The 21741-nt window shown below is 36.0% G+C and overlaps 1 protein-coding gene across 1 annotated transcript in view; it reads left to right on the top strand.

Annotated features, from left to right (window-relative positions):
* PCLO (piccolo presynaptic cytomatrix protein) overlaps positions 1–21741 on the top strand; it is a 381008-nt gene that overhangs the window by 199993 nt on the left and 159274 nt on the right. The gene's annotated exons all lie outside the window — the stretch shown is intronic.

Here is a 21741-nt window from a genome sequence, read left to right as displayed (position 1 = left end):
TAATTAAGATACTTTAATAAAAGATTAAACAAAAACCAAACCCGTTGCCACTGAGTTGATTCCTACTCATGGCAACTCCATGTGTTACAGAGTAGAACTGAGCTCCGTAGAGTTTTCTTGGCTGTAATCTTTGTTGAAGCAAATCACCAGGCCTTTCCTCCACAGCATTTCTGGATGGATTCGAGCCATGAACCTATCGGTTAGTAGCCGAGAGCAAACCATTTTTAGCCACCCAGGGACTTAATAAAAGAATAATTAATGCTAAACAATAATTGTAGGTTGATATGTGGTTTCTGATAGACTAAATTGGGTTAGAATTTCAAAAGCTAAAAGAACTTTTACATTTCCCTTGATAATAGAAATTAATTATTTTAAAATACCTAGATATGCTGCAAAAGGAAGAGAACATATATAGATATGTTAGATACATTTGTGAAGATATCTATAGCTGAAAATAAGAAATGTTAATAATCAGCTATAAAAGCAAGTGTATCCTACTTTAGAAAGTCTAATATAAATCTTTCAGTTGATTGAATAATGTGATAGTTCAATTTGAAACAAGATTTATGTTCAAATTAAAAGCTCCCCTAATGCACTGGTTTCTGAACTCTAGGTCTCAGTATCCTGAAACTTCTACATAAGCTTTGCTGAGATATTGCTAGATTTCCATTGACCCATACATTGGCTGTAGGCTGAAAAATATGTCATTATATATTACTGTGTCTATTTATAGATGTATAGACATATCAATAATCATATTAATGATTGTATATTCATTTATACTTTCTCAAAATTTCACAGTAGCATTTATCATTAAGTTCTTTCTTAACCAATGGATCCTAAATGTAAAGCTGTCCTCATGTGTGGGGCAGAAGTCATAGCCGGATATTAATGTTAAAAAATGGCTCTTACACTGAAACAGCCTGGGAACCACTGCCCTGGTCATTTAGATTTAATGCATTTTACAGAGGGTTATTTTATGTAAAGCTTTGTTTGTAGAATAAATATATTATGAAATGTGGTTTTAAACTCAATTATACTGTATATTTATTTATACAGCTGTGGCCTATAGATTAACTTAAAGATTTACATGGAAAACTTTGAAAATTTGCTTTTTCACAGTATTTTTAAAGTAATATTTAAGACTGTCGTTAGAAAGGACTGTTACAGTCAGTGTATTCATCATTTACTTAGTATAAGGCCTTGTACTCTTTTTTTTAACCTTATTTATTTATTTGTTGTTGGTGGTGAGAATATACACAATACAATAATACACCAATTCAATAACTTCTGTATGTACAATTCAGTGACATTGATTACATTCTTCAAATTGTGCAACCATTCTAACCCTCCTTTTCCAAATTGTTCCTCGTCCATTTACATAAACTCACTGCCCCCTAAGTTTCCTATCTAATATTTCCAGTTGCTGTTGCCAAGTTGATCCCATATAGATAGTTCTTAAAAGAACACAATGCTCAAGGCAGACATTCTTTCCTAGTTAATCCAAACTGTTTGGTTTTAAGAACACTTCAGGGGATGTTTCTGGTTTAAGGTTTAAAGATTATCTTAGGGCAATAGTTTCAGGCCCTGTACTCTTAATTCAGATGACTCAAAGAACAGATTCAAGATATCAATATTTTTCCTCAGTTTCCACTTTGGATTTGTAAATATGGGATAAAAAATGAGGTAGGTTGTAATACTGATTATATCAGTAATACAGTTAGTCCCTGATTTACAATGGGGCTCTGTCCCGACGACTCTGTCGTAAGTTGACTAAGTCCGATACAGCGTGATTCTGTGTTTAAATGCCTTGAAAGCAGGCATTGACTCTGCCTCTGTGAATATAAGCCCGTTCAGGCATCCTTTTCCAAAACAAGCCTGTTTCATCCACGTTGGAAATCTTATCATTAGTAATATGTACTCCATATAATGTGGCAAGGCATAATTTGCTGACGTTAAAAAAAGCAGTTGTAAGAGTGGTTCATCGTAACTCAATTACGTGGTAAATTGGGGACTACCTGCATTGGGTTGACTATGTAATCATAAAAGAAGTTGAGTAGAATTATTAAATACTCTGCGTCTGAAAAATGCTAGATATATTGCACTTTGGGGCATAATTCAGTACTTCCTGCTTTCAACTGGTCAAACCCAATGCTTAATTTAATATGGAATATTTGCACATAAACTCAAACGCATTGTTTTATTACATGCACAAGGTAGACCATTTCTTATGTTGACAGTGTTTTTAACATATTAGATACTTTGAGTCTAAGACGTGACTTTTGTAATTTGTTTCTATGCAAATGTATAGATAAGCTTTTAGTCTTTTAAACTAAATAAAAACAATTTCTTAATTATAATCATGGTTGATTAACTATTAACTATACTAAAAAGAATATTCTTCTAAGTGATATTCAAGAGATGTGAGTCTAATTTAAGAAGTCTAACTCAGCAGTTTACAGATTCCTAATTTTCAAAGGCCAGTAAAGTAAAAAACAAACAAACAAAAAACGCCATTCGGTAGGCATTGAGACAACACAGTAACACATATAATACAGCATGAAAGGTAAGTTTTATGCCATGTGAGATTCTGAGGTAGTATCGACTCTTCCTGGAAGTGTCAGGAAAGTTTCAAAGAGGAGATTTTGAGACTTGGAGGTTAAGATCCCTGTTGGACCATGAAGAAGGAAATGGAGGTCATTGTAAATAGAGGCAATAAAATGTGCAAAGATTGCGAATGATGGGCAGACATAGAGCAAAGACAAGAGAAGAAGGTTTGTTGTAGATGAAATTGTAGGGTAAATAGTCTCTAGTTTCCCATTTCAGAGTTTGAATTTACTTCCCTTGGCCGTAGACAGGCTTGTCCACGTCACCATCCTCTTATTTACACCGTCCACTAGCCTTTGCACTCCCTCCACTCTTGCCTTCTCTTCAGTCTGTTTTCCAAGGAACACCCAGGGTGATTTTTTTAAATGAAAATCAGATTACGTCAGTCACTCCATAGCTCAAACTCTCATCATACTCAGAATGTATTAGAATTTTTTTCCTAGGCCCACATATCTGGTCCCTACCTGTCTCACCACTTCATCAGTCACTCCGCACACTTGCCCCACTTCTCATTCTACTCCAAGTACTGATCTTTGGATGTGCCAACCTCATCCCACCCAAGGCTTATGTCTAGATCTCTCTTTCCAGATCATTGCCTGGTTCTTTCCTTAGTAGCTTTCTCCTCAAATTTCACCTCCACAGAGAAGCCTTCCTTCTCTAAATAAGTCTGCTACCACCATGAACCCCTCCCCGCATCCTCTAAATTTGTATACAGTATATTACTTATTGAACATGTTATCAGGAGGGACCAGTCCCGGAGAAGGACATCATGCTTGGTAAAGTAGTAGGTCAGCCAAGAAGAGGAAGACCCTCAATGAGATGGATTGACACAGTAGCTGCAACAATGGGCTCAAACATAGCAAAGATTATGAGGATGGTGCAGGACGGGGCGGTGTTTTGTTCTGTTGTACATAGGGTCGCTATGAGTCGGAACCAACTCCACAGCACCTAACAACAGCAACATATTACTTATTAATATATTATGTCTTTAAATGCATATCATCTCTCTTCTTTAGTGGAATATAAACTCTATGAGTGCCAGGATTTTTCTTTGTTTGCTGCCATAGTCACAAGTGCCTAGAAGAGTACCTGGCACAAAGTAGTCCCTCAATATTTATCCTTGGTAGTATAGGCCCACAATCTGCCCTATTGTAACAAGTCCTACTGATAACTCTATGTTGCTGTCTCCTTTCCTTAAAGTGTCAAGTCCACTTTGTTTATTTTGTTATTATATTGACATCTGAGATCCTGATCACAAGTTTACAGAGATTTGGGTATTAGTGTGTTCAGCCTTCTTACTGATGAGGAAACAAGTTCCAGAGTAAGCTAGTGACTTTATCATAGTTCCTTATAAACCAATAACCTGAGCAGAATTATAATGCTAGGCTCCTCATGTTATTATTATCCTATTAGTAGTTTCTTCTGAGAATTACTGAATATTTTCTGATAATTTTTTGCTAATTCAATGCCACATTTGGTGTCTGTCTTTTTAACTTGTCATTTACCTCAGCTCTCCCTAAAATTCTAGTTTAAATCCCTCTATATTAGGTTTATTTGTTTTTTATTTATTCTTACATTCATTAATTCATTATCTCATTCATTCATTCATTCATTGTTGTCCTCCACACACTGTGGTAGATTCTACAGATACAGAATGAGAGAGGCGGAGTTCATGTTTCACTTCCTATTGCTGGGAATATTTTGTTCTTTTTGCTTATATATCAAAGTGCTATTTTGTACTTTTTGCTTGCTCACAGAGGAATGTGGACTGTTTTTTATTTTGTTTTTGTTTTTTTTTTAATTTGTCCTCTTTCTGTACACAATTTTTCTTTTCCTACTAACAAGATTTTTGTACAGCTTTAATTAATTAATAGTTAAAAGTTCTTCCTTACAAGTAAAATCTTCCTTTCTGGAATTTCAACACATTTGTCTTAATTCTGCAATTTGGAACAGCATTGATTTAAATCTTATTTAAATTCCTTTTGCTAGAACCACACTTATGTGGCATGAGACTCTTCTATTCTCAAATCTCTTAGTAACGGTGTACCTTTCCTATTATGTGGAATATGTAATGCTGCTGCTCCAGAAATTTCAGATTCCCGTTCGCTATAAGCATTTTTAAATCTATTGTTTTGGGTCATGATGCCTCCCCTGACTTACATGTTTTATACCAAATACTACCTACCCTTCTACCACTTTATGTCCCTATGCCTGTCTTTATTTTTCTCCATATCATCATCTAACATACTATATTTATTCCTTTGTTATTTTATTTATTGTCTTTTTTCCCCCACCAGAATTTATGAGTGAGAATTTTTGTTTGTTATGTTCACGGCTGTATCCCTAGTGCCCAAAAAGATACCTGACCCCTAGTGCATACCCAGTAACAATAAATTAATGAATTCGTGGGTGGACAAACCTCTTTATCAGACTACTGTTGTCTTCAGGGCTTTCATTTAATTGGAACAGAATAAGGGGATACTGCGTGGTTTCAAATCAGGAATGATGTGAGTCAGGGTAGTATCCTTTCACCATACTTATTCAATCTGTATGCTGAGCAAATAATCCAAGAAACTGGACTATATGAAGAGGAACGTGGCATCAGGACTGGAGGAAGACTCATTAACAATCTGCGATATATGGATAACACAACCTTGTTTGCTGAAAGTGAGGAGAACTTGAAGCACTTACTAATGAAGATCAAAGACTACAGCCTTCATTATGGATTACACCTTCAACATAAAGAAAACAAAAATCCTCACAACTGGACGAGTAAGTAACATCGTGAACAACAGAGAGTGTATTGAAGTTGTCAAGGATTTCATTTTACTTGGATGCACAATCAACGCCCACGGAAGCAGCAGTCAAGAAATCAAGTGACGTATTGCATTGGGCAAATCTGCTGCAAAAGACCTCTTTAAAGTGTTAAAAAGCGGAGATGTCACTTTGAGAACTAAGGTGTACCTGTACCAAGCAAGGGTGTTTTCAATCACCTTATATACACGTGAAAGCTGGACAGTGAGTAAGAAAGACCAAAGAAGAATTGATGGCTTTGAACTATGGTGTTGGTGAAGAATATTGAATATACCATGAACCGCCAGAACAAACAAATCTGTCTTTGAAGAGTACAGCCAGAATGTTCCTTAGAAGGGAGGATGGTGAGACTTCGTCTTACGTACTTTGGACATGTTATCGGAGGGACCAGACCCTGGAGAATGACATCATGCTTGGTAAAGTAGAGGGTCAGTGAAAAAAAGGAAGACCCTAAACGAGATGGATTGATACAGTGGCTGCAACAATAGGCTCAAACATAGCAACGATTGTGAGGATGGTGCAGGACTGGGCAATGTTTTGTTCTGTTGTACATGGGGTTGCTACAAGTAGGAACCAACTCGATGACACCTAAGAAAAACATTTATTTGGAAAAACACTTTAAAATAGTACACATTCACCTAAAAAGAAAATAATAAAAAAAAGACCAGAGCAAAATAATAATAATAAAGAAAACTATATTCATCATCCCATTATGTTTTTTGTGTAGTTAGTGTTACAGTTTTTCCTTTTGCTTTCTCTTCTCCGTTATTCTTACATTTCTTGAATGGTTGACACTATACTCTCTAGTAATATATTCCCATAAAATTTTTTTTTTATCTTTTGATTGTTTCTAACATCATGTCTATTAATTTTTCCTAAACCAAAGCACCCAAATGTGTTTCCTATGCCCTTTGCCTTTTTTCTGTAAAGTGAGACTGATTTTATATCATTACCCCAAATGAACAATAACTTCAGGAAGGAAGGTGAAAATAGCATGCACTCTGTAAAGTCAGAAGAGAAAGTGACATCCATTAGGGGTATTAGCAGTGTAAACTTATTTGGAACTAGAAGGGACCTAATTTGTTCCAGGAGTATCCCTCTTGAAATATAATGTTATTTTTAGAATTATTTATCTATCAAAATGATTTGTATATTTCAGAAATAGCATATATTTTATTGATGATACACACTACTTTTTGCATTAAAAGAAATTATATTTAAAATGTTATTGCCTCTATATGTCCTTAAAAGTTCATTAAGTGTTGAAGCTGTTTTGTCTTAGCCTTCAACTTGTTGGATAATTTCAGGGCTCTTTTTAGTAATAGGCAAGTCATATTTTCAAAAAATAAATCTTTTTTTTTTTCCTCTAGAGTTTAAGCCAGGATCCTATTACAAAGCAGATGGTATTCAAGAGCAGAATTTTTACGAGAATATGTTTTACTTTATTGATTACTATTTTGATAGCTATTTTTAAGATTTTTGGAACCTAAAATGTCTGAGAATAATTTTTTATCCTAAATTGGGAAATTTTATTTCTGTCAATTCTTCCAGAAAGGAAGGTTTGAGAAATAATGACTATGATGGCCAAGTGTGACTTGAAAATACTGTTTATCGGGTGTTGATTTTCATTACCTTCTTTGAAAAACAGTGCAAGAAGTCAGACTTTTAAAACTGACTTTGAAGAAGTAAGCTGTTTTATAATCGTGGTACTTATGTATGTCAGAAAAAAATTATTTGTATATGAAAGATTGGGTTTGTAAAATCTCCTATTTTTGCTCTTACTTTTTCCTTTACAGTTACATTTATCTTACATATTTTTTCTTTATAATTAAAATCTTGATTCTTAAAATCTAATCATTTTAAAATTAAAATAGAAAGTTCTGTTTTAAAGTATTTTTCTAAATAAATGAGAAAAAAATAATTTACTGTAATTAACTAAGAGGATATGATAAAAATCGGTTAAGGTGAATATATACATCACATATACAAATGTCACTGAGAGAAACCAGAAAATTTTTAAGTTGATCAATTTACTGTCCAGTATTTAATTCTGCCACTTCACTTTAATCAATATTTGAGGATTAATTTCAAAACAAATCTTTCATAGTGAGGGAAATAAAATCAGATTATTTATGTTTGCCTTTCCAGACATCCATATTTCACAATATGCGAATTAACACGATTATAAGAAACATTTATTTATACTCCCAATATTTGGTGAAAGACTTCTGCTGAAAACGTAACACTAAATATTCTGACATTCCAGTTTAACTACCACAGTGGAGCTCTGAATTAATAGAGCATTATCACTGACACAGATTTAAGCCATAGAGCAGTATTTAACATTAATTAGCTCCCTAAGTATTTTACCATAGTATAAGGTTTATTTAGTTTAGTATATTAGTTTCTTAACATAGTATGTTCATTTCTTAACAATTCAGTACTCTTTTAACAGTTGTGCAGTTTGTAACTGACTCTAAGGTAAAGCTACACACACACTCTCTCAACTGTATCCCCTCCCAACACACAAACACACATACACAGACACCCACTTTTGTATATGTTTATATTTCTGTAAATTACTAATTATTTAAGATTCTCTAATCTCCCACATTTGTTATTACTGGGGGAAGAAAAAGAACAAGCAACTAAAATGATTATAATATAAAAATTTGGAAAAGATTGGGGTATATTTTGAGATATAAGATACGTAGTCACATCACAATGTAGTCTAGTAGTTGCTTGACATTTTTTTCTTACCATTATATTCAACATCATCATATATCTGAAAAAAAATTTCTTGCCACTTATTTAATTTAATTTACCATACCTAAATCAGTCGTTAACAGTATTGTCTTCTAGATAACTAAATAGTTCTACAGTTTATATGCAAAAAGTGTCATGGTCAAATACTCTCCAATAAAATGTTATTTAATTTAATTTGGGGAGAGCTACTTCACATGATTTAAGTTTATGAAGAAGGAATATTTTATTCACTGCAAACATGTGTAAAGGAATCTCTGAACTATTCTAATGACACGTATCATGGTTGTGCTCTAAGTTCGGAACAATCAATCAACGAGAGAGAAAGAAAAAAAGCAATCTCTCAGTTGCTGTGATTTTCTAGTTAGGCATTTCAAGGATCTGGGTATAAAAGATCTTTACTATCTCAAGACAATTTAGTGAAGACTTTATGCCTCTATTAATAGTCTTTATATTTGACATGGCTTTTGATGGGTAGTTACAGAATCATCCTTCAAATTGTTAATGATACGATACTCCAGAAGACACATGGCATAACAATCATAATTCTAATAGTCCATGTCCAGAAATGTAACAGAATTAGAGATTTACATTTTACGGCATTTGAAATAAAGTTGATTTAGTCCTGATGAGAGATTACCAATAAAGAAATATTTTATGGAAGCATTGGAGTCACTGCACTCTATCTATATGGATCATTGAATTGTTCTCAAAATGGAATAATGCACAGACAGGCAGTACTGCAGTATGCACTATGCTGGAGAACAAAGGAATGCCTGCTAGAAAGAAAAAGGAAGAAGTTTATTTTACTGTTTTTATTTACATTTATGTTATTTGATAAATTTTCATTTTAATTCTTGGAATTTTGATTAATTTTATTATTCTATATATTTTTTTTTGTTTTATATAAGGTTGCCCACATAAACCATTTGTTAACACATTTTCTGATAAAGGAATATAGTTATTATCTCCTTGTAGCATGTTAGCACTGTAAAAGATTTTGTCCCTGAAGAAGTCATCAGCATTGAATTAGTCACACCTAGAAATTGCTATCCTAGTCCAACACTATGGTATAATGGTTAAATGACATAGAAATGGAAAAGCAGGAGGTATTTCTGTTCATTTTGAGTGATCTTATCTCCTGTTATTTTACTCCTTACATTATCATGTTTTCATAGCCTCTAAGATGTGTTAATGCTTTTAAATTACTTATTCTTTATGCTCACTGGTCATTACGCCTTCTTTCAGCTTAGCGAAGGAAATGTAGGCAAAAGCTGTTCAAAGTAGTAACTAGAGTATTTTAAACTAATATTAAATTGACATTGGAAGAGTAAAAGAAAGAGAAAAAAGGAAGTCATCAGTACTTTAAGCATTTTATTTTCTCTAAGGAAAGAATCAAAAAAATATAACATTAAATGCAGCAACAACCTAGTCAAGAAATATGTCTATATTCTCACATAGCAATGTGTCTTTCTAATGAAAATATAAAATTTAGAAATATAATGTCTTACTTCTAAGACCATTAGCATTAGCCTTGCTTTAAATTTTATATCTTTGTAAATTTTATATCCTTAGTAAACATTTCACTTTACAACACTTAAGTATCAAAATGTCGTATTTCCTTAATTATTTTAGGCAAATTAATCATTTCTGTATTGTTCACTGATGGTGTGGTCGCTACCCAAGTCTTCATCGCCCTTTGAAGAGAACAGCTCTTCTGTTTATATGACAAGCTTGGACCATGGTCCTTTATGGAATTTCCAATGCCATGGCTCTTAAAGTTCTGTCTCCTGGCATTGTTAACCAATTAGACTTTAGGTAATCTCTTGAGGGGCTTGAAGTGAGGGCAGGGACACAAAACACCCCTAGAAAAACCCTGTTAACGTCCCACTCTCTCATTTCCTTCCTTCCTTTAGATATGTATATACATAAGTAAGGCTAACTCTTTGGGTGAGCTCTGTAACTGAAAAAATCTTGAGCAAAGCTCTCAGATTTGGAATCTAAAGTGGATTTATCTTAACAGGGAAAAAAAGAGAAAATGCGAGTCCTTTTAATCTTCTGTAGCAAGAAGAACAAAACACAATTTGATTTTTCAGTAGATTTTCCAGCCACAGCAATGTATCAGTGAAACACAAAGTAAAGTTTGTGTGGCATTGGTTAACTCTATATAAAACTTTGTGAGTAGTTCTGAGAGTTAATACAGTTTAGAAATTTGAGGATTCTTTATTTTCTACTGAATAATTAAGCATATAATTAGGACTGGTAGAGTTTACTATGTTACACAAAGTGAGGCATAGAATTTCCTTTAAGATGTTAAAAATGCTAAAAAGCCACTATCCTGAAATGTGACTTTAAAACTTAATTTTACAAAAATATACACCATATCAGAAGTTTGTTTATATCTCATAATTTGGGGAATAATAATAATCTTTTCCTTTTTTTTCTTTAAGGGCAGTTTTATTTTATTTTGTTAATTTAGGTGAAATTTTTATAACATTAATCAACCATTTTAATGTGAATAATTCAATGTCCTTTACTGTATTCACCATGTTGCACAAACACCACCTCTATCTCATTCCAAAAGATTTTCACCACTCCAAAACAAAACTCCGTATGTGTTAAGCACTTATTTCTCATGCCCCTCATTGTGGTTTTGATTTGCATTTTTCTAATGACGTATGATGTCCAGGGAGCCCTGGTGACATAGTGGTTCAGAGCTCGGCTGCTAACAAAAAGGTCTGCAGTTCAAATCCACCAGCTGCTCCTTGGCAACCCTATGAGGCAGTTCTGCTCTGTCCTATAGGGCTGCTTTTCTACTCTGTCCTGTATGGTCAGTATTAGTCGGAATCAACTCGACTGCAGTGGGTTTGGTGTTTGGTTTTATGATGTCGAGCATCTTTTCATGTACTTGTTGCCATTTGTATATCCACTTTATGAATACAGATGTACTTTTCTGTTTTGTGGTGTCTGTGTCTGGTTTGATCAGGATAATACTGGTCTCATAGAATGTGTTAGGAACGTTCTTTCTTTTATTTTGGAAGAGTTTGAGGATTAATGTTAACTCTTCTTTAAATGTTTAGAAGAATTCACCAGTGAAACTATCTGGCTGTGGACCTTTCTTGATTGAGAGGGTTTTTTTTTTTCAATTGTGCTTTAGACGAAGGTTTACAGAGCAAATTAGTTTCTCATTAAACAATTAATACACATGTTATTTTGTGACATTAGTTGTCAACTCCACGATGTGTCAACACTCTCCCCTTCTCAGCCTTAGGTTCTCCATTACCAGCTCTCCTATCCTCTCCTGCCTTCTTGTCTTTGCCACTGGGCTGGTGTGGCCCATTAAGTCTCATTTTGTTTTATGGGCCTGTCTAATCTTCGGCTGAAGGGTGAACCTCAGGAGTGACTTCATACTGAGTTAAAAGGGTGTCCAAGGGCCATACAGGATTTCTCTAGTCTCTATAAGACCAGTAAATCTGGTCTTTTTCTGTAAGTTAGCATTTTTTTCTACATTTTTCTCCAGCTCTGTCCAGGACCCTCTATTGTGCTCTGTGTCAGAGCAAGTCAGTGGTGGTAGCCGGGCACCACCTAGTTGTGCTGGACTCAGTCTAGTGGAGGCTGTGGTGGTTGTGGTGCATTAGTCCTTTAAACTAATCTTTCCCTTGTGTCTTTGGTTTTCTTCATTCCCCCTTGCTCCAGATGGGGTGAGACCAGTGGAGTATCTTAGATGACCACTCTCAAGCTTTTAAGACACCAGATGCTACTCACCAAAGTAGGATGTAGAATATTTTCTTTATAAACAATGTGATGCCAGTTGAGCTAGATGTCCCCCCAAGACCATGGTCCCCAGGCTTCAGCCCCATAATTCAGTCCCTCAGGGAGTTTGGACGTGTCTATGAAGCTTCCATGACCTTGCCTTGCTCAAGTTGTGCTGACTTACCATGTATCGTGTTAAACTGTCTTACCCTTTACCAAAGTTACCATTTATCTATTGTCTGGTTAGTGTTTTTTCTGTCCCTACCGGTCCCCTCTCTCATAACCAACGAAGATTGTTTCTCTCTGTGTGTAAAACTTTTCATGAATTTTTATAATAGTGGTCTCATACAGTATTTGTCCTTTGTGATTGATTTATTTCACTCAGCATAATGCCCTCCAGATTCATCCACGTTGTGAGATGTTTTACAGATTCATCATTGTTCTTTATTGTTATGTAGAATTCTGTCTTACTCATTTAGTGCTGCTGTAACAGAAATACAAGTGGTTGGCTTTAACAAAGAGAAATTTATTCTCTCACAGTCTAGTAGGCTATAAGTCCAAATTCAGGGCATCAGCTTCAGGGGAAGGCTTTCACTCTCTGTCTGCTCTGGAGGAAGGTCTTTGTCATCAATCTTCCCCTGGTCGAAGAGCTTATCAGGTGCAGGGACCCCAGGTCCAAAGGACACGCTCAGCTCCCAGTGCTGCTTTCTTGGTAGTATGAGGTCTCCCATTCTCTGCTCGCTTCCCTTTCCTTTTATCTTTTGTAAGATAAAAGGTGGTGCAGGCCACACCCCAGGGAAACTCCCTTTACGTTGGATCAGGGATGTGACCTTAGTAAGGGTGTTACAATCCCACCCTAATCCTCTTTAACATAAAATTACAATCAGAAAATGGGAGGACAACTACATACTACTGGGAATCATGGCCTAACCAAGTTAACACATATTTTGGGGGGACACACTTCAATCCATGATATATTCCATTCTATGTATGTACCATAGTTTGTTTATCCATTCTTCTGTTGTTGGGCATCTAGGTTGTTTCCATCTTTTTGCTATTGTGGACAATGCTGCAATGAACATGGGTGTGCATATGTCTATTTGTGTGACGGTTCTTACTTAGTATATATTCCTAGGAGTGGGATTGTTGGATCGGGTGGTATTTCTATTTCTAGCATTTTAAGGAAGCTCCGTATCATTTTCCAAAATGGGTGTACCATTTTGCATTCCCACCAACAGTGCATAAGAGTTCTAATCTCCCTGCTGCTTCTCCAGTATGTGTTGTTTTCTGTTTTCTTGATTCCATGCCAGTAATGTTGGGGGGAGATGGTATCTCATTATAGTTTTGATTTGCATTTCTCTACTGGCTAGTGATAGGGAGCATTTCCTCATGTGTCTGTTAGTTGCCTGAATGTCTTATTTAGAGAAGTGCCTGTTCATATCCTTTGCCCAATTTTTAATTGGGTTATTTGTCTTTTTGTCATAGAGGTGTTGGATTTTCCTATAGATTTTAGAGATTAGAACTTTATCTGATTTATCACAGCCAAAAATATTTTCCCAGTCTTTACGTTCTCTTTTCACTTTTTTTTATGAAGTCTTTTATTGAGCATAAGTGTTTAATTTTTAGAAGATCCGAGTTATCTAGCTTTTCTTCTGGTGTTTGTATATTGTTAGTTATGGTTTGTATTCTGTTTGTGCCATGTATTAGGGCCTCTATCATTGACCCTATTTATTCTTTTATGATCTGTATAGTTTTTTATTGTATATTTAGGTCTTGGATCCATTTTGAATTAGTTTTTGTGTATGGTGTGAGGTATGGGTCCTGTTTGATTTTTTTACAGATGAACATCCAGTTTTGCCAGCACCATTTGTTAAAAAGACTGTCTTTTACCCATTTCATGGACTTTGGGCCTTTGTTGAACATCTGGTGACCATAGATGGATGGGTTTACATCTGAGTTCTCGGTTCTATTCCATTGGTCAATGTGCCTGTTCTACCAGTACCAGGCTGTTTTGACTACTGTAGCTGTAGTCAGGTTCTGAGGTTAGGTAGTGCAAGTCCTCCTACTTTATTCTTCTTCTTCAATAGTGCTATACTTATCCGGGGCCTTTTTCCTTTCCATATAAAGTTAATGATTAGTTTTTTCATCTCATTAAAGAAAGCTTTTGGTATTTGGATTGGGATTGCATTATATTTATAGATTGCTTTGGGTAGAATTGACATTTTCACAATGTTGAGTCTACCTATCCATGAGCATGTATCTAATTTGTTGGTGTACAGGTGTTCATAATATTCTCTTATAATTTTTTTTTTTTTATTTCTATAAGATCCTTAGTAATGTCCCCACTTTCATTTCTGGTTTTAGTTATTTATGTCTTTTTCTTTTTTGCCTTAGTCACTCTAGCTAAAAGTTTGAAAATTTCATTGCTCTTTTCCAAGAACCAACTTTTGGTTTTGTTGATTCAGTCTATTCTTTATTTCATTTATCTCCACTCTAATCTTTATTATTTCTTTCCTTCTGCTAGTTTTGGATTTAAATTGCTCATTTTTTCTAGTTCCTTAAGGTGTTGTTGTTAGTTGCCATCAAGTTGATTCTGACTCATAGCAACCTCATGTGTTACAGAGTAGAACTGCCCCATAGAGTTTTCTTGGCTGTAATCTTTATGGAAGCAGATCACAAGGTCTTTCTCCCGCAGAGCCACTGGGTGCATTTGAACTACCAAGCTTGTGGTTACCAGTAGAGTGCATACCCGTTGAGCCACCGGGGCTCCTTTTAACAATATCTACTACTTATTGTGTGCTTGCCATAGACTGGTAGTACTATATGTAAGTGATGTTATATAGAAAAAATATTTTTCTAGAGGAAAAACTAGACAGAAGTAGATAGAAAACTGGAGATTTTAAATTTGTGGACAACACATTATTTTCTTTTCCCCAGAGCTGTTTTGGAGGTGTTTCAAGCTGTCATAATGCAAAGTAGAAAAGCTTGCTGTAATCCCAAATAACTTTAATCTCATATTAGAGAACATACTTGTCAAGTAGTTCATAAGTTTAAGAAAACAATCACTATATGACTTTATCTTGTAATTATTGTTAGGTGCCATCAAGTCGGTTCTGACTCATAGCGACCCTATGTACAACAGAACGAAACACTGCCCGGTACTCCACCATCCTCACAATTGTTGTTATGCTTGAGCCCATTGTTGCAGGCACTGTATCAATCCATCTCATTGAGGGTCTTCCTCTTTTTTACTGACCCTATCCTTTACCAAGCAAGATGTCCTTCTCCATGGACTGATCCCTTCTGATAACATGTCCAAAGTACATGAGACTAAGTCTCGCCATCCTCACTTCCAAGGAGCATTCTGGCTGTACTTCTTCCAAGATAGATTTGTTTGTTCTTCTGGAAATCCATGATATATTGAATACTTTTTGATGATACCATAATTCAAAGGTTATCAATTCTCCTTCAGTCTTCCTTATTCACTCTCCAGCTTTCACATGTGTACAAGGCAATTGAAAACACCATGGCTTGGGTCAGGCGCACCTTAGTGCTTAAAGAGACATCTTTGTTTCTTAACACTTTAAAGAGGTCTTTTGCAGCAGATTTGCCAAATGCAATGTGTTGTTTGATTTCTTGACTGCTGCTTCAGTGGGTGTTGATTGTGGATCCAAGAAAAATGAAGTCCTTGACAACTTCGATCTTTTCTCCATTTATCATGATATTGCTCATTGTTCCAGTTCTGAGGATTTTTGTTTTCTTTATGTTGATGTGTAATCCATACTGAAGGCTGTGGTCTTGGATCTTCATTAGTAAGTGCTTGAAGTCTTCTTCAATTTCAGCAAGCAAAGTTATGTCATCTGCATAATGCACGTTATTAACGAGTCTTCTTCCAATCCTGATGCCCCATTCTTCATATAATCCAGCTTCTCAGAATATTTGCTCAGCAAACAGATTGAATAAATATGACGAAAGGATACAACTCTGATGCACACCTTTGCTGATTTTAAACTACACAGTATCCCCTTGTTCTGTTCAGTTGATTGCCTCTTGGTCTAAGTAAAAGTTCCTCACAAGCACAATTAAGTGTTCTGGAATTCCCATTTTTTGCAATGTTATCCATACTTTGTTATGATCCACACAGCTGAATGCCTTTGCATAGTCAATAAAACACAGGTAAATATCTTTCTGGTAGTCTCTACTTTCAGCCATGATCCATCTAACATCAGTAATGATATCCCTTGTTCCATGTCCTCTTCTGAGTCCAGCTTGAATTTCTGGCTGTTCCTTGTCAATATACTGCAGCCACTGCCTTTGGATAATCTTCAGCAAAATTTTACTTTGTGTGAGATTAATGATATTGTTTGATAATTTCCACGTTCTGTTGGATCACTTTTCTTTGGTATAGGCATAAATATGGATCTCTTCCAGTCGGTTGGCCAGGTTGCTCTCTTCCAAATTTCTTGGCAGAGATGAGCGAGCACTTCAAGTGCTGCATCTGTTTAATTAAATATCTCTATTGGTATTCCGTCAACTCCTGGAGCCTTGTTTTTCACCAATTCCTTCAGTGCAGCTTGGACTTCTTCCTTCAGTACTATCAGTACTTGATCATATGCTACTTCCTGAAATGGCTGAACATCAACCAATTCTTTTTGGTACAGTGACTCTGTGTATTCCTTCCAATTTCTTTTGATGCTTCCTGTGTCATTCAGTATTTTGGCCATAGAATCATTCACTATTGCAGGTCGAGGTTTGTGTTTTTTCTTCAGTTCTTTCACCTTGAGAAATGCTGAGTGTGTTTTTCCCTTTTGGTTTTCTATCTCCAGGTCTTTGCGCATGTCATTATAATACTTTGCCTTCTCAAGCTGCCCTTTGAAATCTTCTGGTAGCTCTTTGACTTCATCATTTCTTCCATTTGCTTTAGCTACTCAATGTTGAAGAGCAGGTTTCAGAGTCTCTTCTGACATCCATTTCGGTCTTTTCTTTCTTTCTTGTCTTTTTAATGACCTCTTGCTTTCTTCATATATGATGTCCTTGATATCCTTCCACAACTGGTCTGGTCTTCAGTCATTGGTGTTCAATGAGTCATATCTGTTCCTGAGATGGTCTTTAAATTCAGGTGGGATATACTCAAGGTCATATTTTAGCTCTAGTGGACTTATTCTAATTTTCTTCACCTTCAGCTTGAACTTGCGTATGAGCAATTGATGGTCTGTTCTGTAGTCGGTCCTGGCCTTGTTCTCACTGTTGATATTCAGCTTTTCCATCGATTTGATTCCTATGTTTTCCATCTGGCAAAGTCCACGTGTATAGTCGCTGTTTATGTTGTTGAAAAAGGTATTTGCAATGAAGAATTTGTTGGTCTTTCAAAATTCTATCATGTGATCTCTGGCATTGTTTCTATCACCAAAGCCATATTTTCCAACTACCAATCCTTCTTTTTTTCCAACTTTCTCATTTCAATCACCAGTAATTATCAATGCATCCTGACTGCATGCTCGATCAATGTCAGACCGCAGAAGCTGGTAAAAATCTTCAATTTCTTCCTCTTTGGCCCTAGTGGTTGGTGTGTAAATTTGAATAATAGCCCCGAAACCTTGACTCTATCCATGTCAGTAAGGTCATCTCTACTTTGAGAAGGCAGCTCTTCCCTAGTTGTTTTTTGAGTGCCTTCCAACTTGAGGGACTATCTTCCGACACTCTATCAGACAATGTTCCACTGCTTTTCATAAGGTTTTTGCTGTCTAATTTTTTTCAGAAGTAGACCGCCAAGTCCTTCTTCCTAGTCTGTCTTAGTCTGGAAGCTCAGCTGAAACCTGTCTGCCATGGTTGATCCAGCTGATATTTGAATACCGGGGGCATAGCTTCTAGCATCACAGCAACACACAAGCCCCCACAGTACGACAAACTGACGGACATATGGGGGCTATCTTGTAATAAGTGAAAGTAAACATTTTCAGTGTGAAGCTGTATACTACCACTAAATCAAATCTAGGTTATAATTATCATTATAGGATACTGATTGCCAATCTACATAAATAAATAGTTAGACTATTTGAGGTACAAATGGATAACCGTGTGGATGTATCCATGCATGGCTTAATTTAATGAGTATACTAGAATTAGCTTTCTTTGGAATATTTTTCTTGCTGAATGTGCATCATTTCTCTTGGTCCTTTTCTTGGCTCCTAAGACATAAAGCCCCAGATAAAGGAATTTTAATCCTTAGGCACTTAGGTGTAAATTATTAGCTACTTACAATAGTCATAGGAGACTTCTCAATATCTTTGAATGGCCACCATAAGCTGGCCCTCTGTGTGCAACAAAATTCCAAATAATTTTGCATGCTGAAATAATTAGTGATAGTAGTTTGTAAAAGTCATCTTGTAATATTATTTTATCTGCAAAGACAACTAAAAAATAATAGCTAATTTCTTAAAAAATGTCAAGCTCTTGAATAGGGAAGTGAGGCAAACATGCGAGATGATTTTAGAAGATTACTAGGCCAAACCCACCAAATATTAATCCCATCACCTGACATTCCATCATTAGAGATGTTTCTCTGAGTAATAAAGAACTTTTTCCAAAAAAAATTACATATTTAATTTCTATTTTTATGAGAAAAAATTCACTTATACAGTAAGAAGAATCACCAAGAGAACAAGGAGGACCGTTTGGCTTCAGCTTTATTTTGACAAAAGGTCTCAAAATTTAGACTTCTGATATATAAGTCATTATATGTTTGTACTTGTGTATATTTGAAATATAATCTCTTCAATGTTAACATTTAAAACATATCACAATTTTGAAACCTTTTGGAGAGCATTTCTTCAGTTCTTATGTATCAGGAATGTTAAAACAAAAATTATATTAAGCCAATATAGAAATTAATTGAATTTTGTTTAACGTACAATTTGTCCATCAAGGTAACATTTCCACAAGGGAGTCAAATGTTCCATAAAGGAAAGAACTTCCAAAGATTCTTATACCTCATCTTATAAACACTGCCATGGAAGGGGGAACAGAACAATGTTTATATAATAACACCTTCTAGTCTAACCTTGAAGTTTCTGTTTCTCAAAACTGATTATATGCAGATAATTCTTCAGAAAAGCACAATGCCTAAGGCAAAATAGTGTTCATTGAGCTATTTACTAGGCTGTTGTTCAACTTAAAGTTAATTCTTAGGAAACCAGTTTCTTCAAGGCTCAAGGTTCAAACGAACAATTCAGGGCAAGGGCCTGGGTGAGTCACCCCAACTCCATGGACCCCAGAAATCTGGATTACAGGAAAATCGAAACTGTTTCTCAGGAATCTCAAAAAATAGAAATAGTCTGTGCTTCTCTTACCTGCCAGTAGGCTCTGAATATGTTGATTTAGCCATGCATATAAGAGGATGCTGTGAGGACTAGACAATGTTCAGGAGACAGAAAGACCTATAAAACACATTTTTGCCCAGAGCAAGCTGTTTTTTCAAATACCTGTTCTTATAGAGGGTTAGCCATTAGAACAGTTAATACAATTTTCACTGAAAAATCTAACCTAGAAAGTTGAAAGCCTCAGGATACATTTCAAAATGCAAAAGTGCTATGATTCAATTAAAAGCTCAAAGTGCTAGAAAGACGAGGAGGTGTTCCCTTGGTGTTTAATTAACAACATGATAAATGACTTTCATTTTTTGGAAACAAAGCAGGGACTAGGCTAATCTTACCTGGTAGAAACTGTCAGATAGGAAAGAAGGCTAAGGCAATAATACAGAGGGGGACCTGCTGACTCCACAGTGAGTCATTTCTAGGTCTTGAATCAGAGCTTACAATAGAAAGGTAACCTTAAAAGCCAAGTGAAACAGTGAAGAGCTTACACTTGTGGAAGAGCCTCTCTAGGGGAACATGTCAAGAGTGAATGGCCTGTCTGTCCAAAGAAGGTGAGACTGAATCATTCGCAAGGCAGATAAGCCAATACCCAAAAGCTCAGTACTGTGGAAAAGTCAATGAGTATATTAGTTATCTATTGCTGTGTAACAAATTACCCCAAAACTTATTTTTAATAAGTAAATACAATGGAAAGCAAAAGGAACCTGAGAATGTTTGCTCTCCTCTCCAGTAACACATTTGCATTGAACAGAGCAATCCAGCATGTTTCATCTCCAAGCATTTTTGTGATTCCTCCTTTGTGTAATAGACTAGTATCTCACCATTGAAAGTCCTGTCAGGACTTGGGTGACTTCAAAATCTGTGAGGATGATGATATATACAACCTAGTTTGCTCATTCCTTCACCTTCTTAAAGTTCATCTCCAGAAATCATTACCTCTTCATTCCCACAATTGCTCACTGACCTAAAATTACCTGAAAATTATCTGAGAAATCATAGATCTCACTCTCATGTCAACCTTCTATCTCAGTGCTTGCTCACTCCAGTACCTCCACCATATCTGTTCTTCAAATTCACATTTAATTTAGTCCATTGGAGCTTCTTTCTCCCTGTTCATCAGCCCTCCCATCTCTACTGCTGTCTTAATACCATGTCAACAACTTTCTTTGCCATTACTCTAATCTTCTGTCTCAAAATCCTAGCAAAGCATTTACCCTGAGTGAATCCCAGTATCCTCCTATTTCCATATCTGTATCTAGCCTAGTGAGCACTGCCAGAGGAAAACACACAAAAAAAGGAGTATTGCTACAACTAAAAGTCACTTACCTCAATCAGATCCTTCCACTGCCAAACATTCCTACAAAGTTTTACTGCTTAGCTTTCTTTCTCATTTTCCACTCAGCTTAAATCCCTGACAAACTCTGCCTTGATCATAGTAGATAAATATGCTTCCTACATCACAGTGAAGACACAAGTTCCTTCAACTCTAAGTTACCAAATATGTAATCATCATACGTCCACTCAAGGGATCTTCCTTGGCTCTTCCCTCTCCCATATCCTTCACAGGCAGCCATAAAAACTAATTTATTATATGTGACAGACATCTTCTAAAATGCTCCCCCTCAAAAAAAAACCCCTTGTCATCGAGTTGATTCTGACTCATAGCGAACCTATAGGGCAGAGTAAAGCTGGCCCATAGGGTTTTCAAGGAGAGGCTGGTGGATTCGAACTGCTGACCTGTTGCTGACCTGTTGGTTAGCAGCTGAACTCTTAACCACTACACCACAGGACTCCCTAAAATGCTCCCCAGTGATCCCTAAAACCAAAACCAAACTCATTAGCATCAAATCAGTTCCAACCCATGGTGATCCCATGTGTTACAGAATAGAACCTCTCCATAGGATTTTCTTGGCTGTAATCTTTACAGAAGCAGATTGCCAGGCCTTTCTTCTGTGACACCACTGGGTGGGTTTGAGCTATGAACCTTTAGGCTAGTAGACAAGTGCAAACTATTTGTGCCACCCAGTGACCTTGATGGAATCCAGAAGTAAATATAGGTATTCCCCGACTTACGTCATATTCAAGTTTCCATGAACCAAACTTACGACTGACTGTTTTAAAATAGTTTCACCCTAGAAGTGCACAAGTTCTGTGCACCTTGAAAAAAGCATTCCTTTCAAGATTCTGCTGCTACTTGATAATGCCTCAGAACATTCTCCTCACATAGATGATCTAAATCTCGATGTGAAAGTGGGGTATCTACCTCCCAGTTTGACAGCTGTGATTCAGCCTATGGATCAAGGTGCAATTGCCGCCTTCAGGGCACACTACCTACAGTCTATGTGTGCTCAGGCAATGGCTGCAACAGATGGAGGTATGGTAACATTATGTGATTTCTGATAGAATATAATATTATTCAGTGTATCTGGCA

The sequence above is a fragment of the Trichechus manatus genome, unplaced genomic scaffold (assembly GCF_000243295.1).
Source record: "Trichechus manatus latirostris isolate Lorelei unplaced genomic scaffold, TriManLat1.0 scaffold00085, whole genome shotgun sequence".
NCBI lineage: Eukaryota > Metazoa > Chordata > Mammalia > Sirenia > Trichechidae > Trichechus > Trichechus manatus.
This window is presented reverse-complemented; position numbering and strand designations above follow the sequence as displayed.